This window comes from Oryza sativa, chromosome 5 (assembly GCF_034140825.1).
Source record: "Oryza sativa Japonica Group chromosome 5, ASM3414082v1".
NCBI classification, from domain to species: domain Eukaryota; kingdom Viridiplantae; phylum Streptophyta; class Magnoliopsida; order Poales; family Poaceae; genus Oryza; species Oryza sativa.
Genome location: NC_089039.1, coordinates 10,347,659 through 10,351,730, shown reverse-complemented (window position 1 = coordinate 10,351,730; position 4,072 = coordinate 10,347,659). Strand labels below are relative to the sequence as shown.

The 4,072-nt window shown below is 46.6% G+C and overlaps 1 long non-coding RNA gene across 1 annotated transcript; it reads right to left on the bottom strand.

Moving 5' to 3' along the window:
* Positions 1 to 395: 395 nt before the first annotated feature.
* LOC136356707 (uncharacterized) lies at positions 396 to 2,512 on the bottom strand. The gene is made up of 3 exons (XR_010741624.1): positions 2,140 to 2,512; positions 1,740 to 1,805; positions 396 to 607 (listed from the first exon to the last, which is right to left on the bottom strand). It is a non-coding gene; the product is annotated as an uncharacterized lncRNA (long non-coding RNA).
* Positions 2,513 to 4,072: the final 1,560 nt, after the last annotated feature.

Genomic DNA, 4,072 nt, shown 5'->3' with positions numbered 1-4,072 from the left:
GGCAATCCGTATCTGCAGAATATCCCTTTGATAAACTTGATGGCATTGTCGGCCTTGATTTCTCCAATGGGCGTCGCTTCAATCCACTTGTGAACTTGTCGATCGCCATGAAAAGGAACCTGTAGCCGCCCTGTCCTCGTGGGAATGGTCCGAGTATGTCGAGCCCCCAGCACAAGAACGGCCAAGTAAGAGGGGTACAGTCTGGAGCGCTTGCGCTGGTAGTCTTGTGTATTTGCTATGAAATTGACAAGCTTCACACCGCTGAACCATGTCACAAGCGTCTTTGAGCGCGGTTGGTGTCACGCCCGGAATTTCTATCCAAAATTCCAAACGCTTACATGTGTGTTAAGCCCTCGTCCAGGAATCAACCGAGGCACACAATGACAATTTGATAATAGAGTACAAATAAATAACTATTTAATACTCGCAAATAATAAAAGATTACAGAGGTAGATAGTTCCTCTCAAAAAAAAATAACATTCTACGCAGCGGAAAAATAAAACGATAACAATCTACGGAACAGCTATGGCGACTCCACTCCACAGGCATCTTAACCAAGAACAAGCCTAATCCTCCAGATCATCACCTTCACTGAGACACTCCTCTTCTGATGAATGAATATTGCAAGAATGAGCATATAACATACTCAACAAGCCACACAGCAAATATGCAAGTGCACAGGATAACAAAGAATGGCATAATATAGCTCATTTGCAAAAACAACATTTAATAAATATTTAAGAGAATAGTAAAACAGTTGTATAATTAATCAATATTAAACAAACACCATACAACACCCCTGTGTTGCATAGGCCCAACCACATTTGAACAACCAACCCCGGTTGAACAAATTAACCCTCCAAACCAGGAATTTACCATTCCAAACCAGGAGTCAAATTAATTATCACATTATAACCATTAATGAGTATTGTGAGACTAATCACGAAAAACATTGCTCAACTCACCCATAACCGCGGGTACGGCTATTCGAATAGTTTAAACTCTGATCAGAGGTGTACCACTGTACCCACAAGACACAACCCCACATCATGTCACCATGCGCCTCAGTACCACCACGATACCTCGGAAAGGAGTTGTGACAATACCTTTCGCACAACATAACCCATTACAGTGCACCTTTCCTGGATCATAATCACCCCCTTATAAACAAGGCATGGACTCCCCAGCGACCCCCATGGACTTCTCGCCACTTCTCAGTCTGGCGCACTATAATGAATCACGCTATACAAAAGGTAAAGCCGTTGCCCACGCTTGCTTGTGGCTGGCACGTTAAATGTTTCACAACAGTAGCTCGCGAACCGGTCCTTAATTGTCATGAGCACAACCAACAAAACCATATGCTCACAACCCACCTTAACCAGGTTTTAATTATCAATTAATTAACATCACACGATCAACCATCGTGAGCTACCATTTAATATAACCATCACTAATAATAACAGTATAACATAGTTTATAATTAAACCCTTTAATTAGCTACGTTTCTAGGCATGGCTAAGCAAACTTACATATAGCATTTAGCTGAACCAATCCAATATATAAGGTTCATGCTAATCAAATTATAACCCATAGGAAAATAAAGTCATCTCCGGCCAATAATTAATTGGGAAAGGTTCACCACCCGATGACATTCGAAAACAATGCACAGTTGAAATAAAATAATAGCTTTAAACGGGATCAACATGCTCAAAGGGTTGTTTGGGATCTGTGTGACTTGCCTTGAGCTTCCGCAAACGCTTCGGAACCTTCCTCAACGGAAACGCTCTCCTCCGGAACGTCGGAAACTAAAGCAATTAAACAAAAATCAACAAAACAGTACAAAAACAAGCATAAACAGTACATGTGGATATTTTTAACATGTAGATCTTGATTTTAGAAGAATTTAGCAACTTGAACCACCTGAAACGGATCTACGGTTATTTAGTTATGATTTTCCGAAGTTTTAATCTATTAGAAAATTGGAAAAAAGAAAAAAGAAAGGGGATGATGACGTCATGCTGACGTCAGCCCTGGCTGGCTGGCTAGGGCTTGCGAGCTCGCCGGAGCTACGGCGATCGGCCGGGAAATTGGAGGGCATCTACACAAAGAGGACGACGAGGCGAACCCAACGGTACTCACCACGACGACAACCGATGAACGACGACGGCCGGCGACGAGAGGAGGCGGCGCGGCGGCTCGGCTTGACGGCGTCGACGGGGCTCCGGTGGTCGGCGGCGAAGGGGGACGGGCGGCCGAGGTTCTCCTCACCACGGCGCACCTAACGGCGGCGGCGGCAAGCGGCGACGACGACGGAGGCGGCGGTGCGACGCGGCCGAAGATGGCCGGCGGCGGCGGCGAACTTAAAGCGCGCGGCGGCGGCTCTACGGTGCACGAGAGAGGACGGGAGAGAGGGCAAACAAAAGAGGACGACGAGGGGATGCTTTATATAGCATTGGATTGAAGAGATCGAACTCCAAACGAGAGGAATCGACTCGGGAAGAATTCAAACTCGGTTTTAGGGATTAAATCGAAACGAATTCGATTCGGGCAAGATACTCAACGGATTGCTCCGTTTCTTGAGGGGAAAGATAGAGGAGAACGAGAGGAACAAAACCCCTCAAAAATCCGGACTCGGAGAGGAGAGATCGAGGCGGATTTGGAGGCGGAAAGGAGGCGGCTCGAGCTCGGCTTGGCGTCGGCCGGCTGGAGGTAGGGGATGGATCCGACAGGTGGGCCCCACCTGTCGGTCTCCCGAGAGGAGGAGGAGCGGCTCGGCTGGGCCGACCTGGGCCGCGCGGGAGAGAGAGAGTATTGGGCCGAATTCGGCCCAACGGCTTAGGGAGGGGTTTTTTGAACTTTTTGAAATAAAACAATTTGTGAAATGTTGTTTTAATTATTAAAAATACTTCCCTTGCTCAAATAATTCCCAGAAAAATCTAGAAAATAGAGGAGCAAGCATAGTATTTAATAAAATTTTATCTAGCTCATTTTTATGTTGAAAATTTTCCTAGAAAATTAGGGTTTAGCCTGTAGGCTTTTAAAATAATTTCTAAAAATGATTTAAAATATGCATTTTTAATTTAGTCGATTTTTAGGGCGTGACAGTTGGCTAGAAAAACCCTTGTCGAAAGGCTTTTCCGACCAATGTCTGACCGGCAGATCCCTTCGTGTATATCCAGGAGGAGATGTTTGCCGTCGTCGAACGAAATGCATTTGAGAAGTACCCCGTTTGGCCCCTTTTTGGCTTGTCGGGTTATTTTCTCGGCTTCTGCGTCGTCCTCGGGCAACTCGTCGCTACTCAGGAATTTGTTGAGCAGGGTCCGCCAGTCGTCTGTGGTCTCGATGTCGGCAACGACTTGTTCTGCCCCTGTAGCCCCCGAACTGATGTCGGGGACAACTATGCTACCTTCGTCGTTTTCTTCTTTCATCGATGGCTTTGTCAGGGCGTCCAAGAAAGTACCAGGTTCGAGTGGCTCTCGTATGGATGCACGCCGTGCTAGGTCATCTGGTTCGATGTTGTCCTTGCGGTATACGTTTCGGACCTCGATCCCATCAAACCTTTTCTCCAGCTTCCTGACTTCTGCGAGGTACTTGGGTAACTCGGGGTTAGAGTACTTGTAGTCTTTGTGCACCTGGTTTGCGACTAGTTCTGAATCCCCATTCACGATTAGTCGGTTGGCTCCTAGTGCGGCTGCTGCTCTTATCATGGCGAGTAATCCTTTCTACTCGGCTGTGTTGTTGGTCGCCCTGAAGTTGAGGTGAATTGCATGCTTGAACTGATCTCCTAAAGGTGATGTCAAGATGAACCCTACCCCTGCTCCTTGGCTATTGAGTGCGCTGTCGAACGCCATTGTCTATGTCTCGCTGTCAGTCTGACTATCTGACATGTTGTCAGGCATAGTCCAATCGGCTACGAAATCGGCGAGGACCTAGGACTTAATAGCTGTTCGGGGCACAAAGTGAACATCAAACTGGCTTTGCTCGACTACCCATTTCGCAATGCGGCCGACGATGTCTTTGTTTCTCACGACTTCTGTCACGCCCTAAAAATCCTAAATATATAAACTGATGT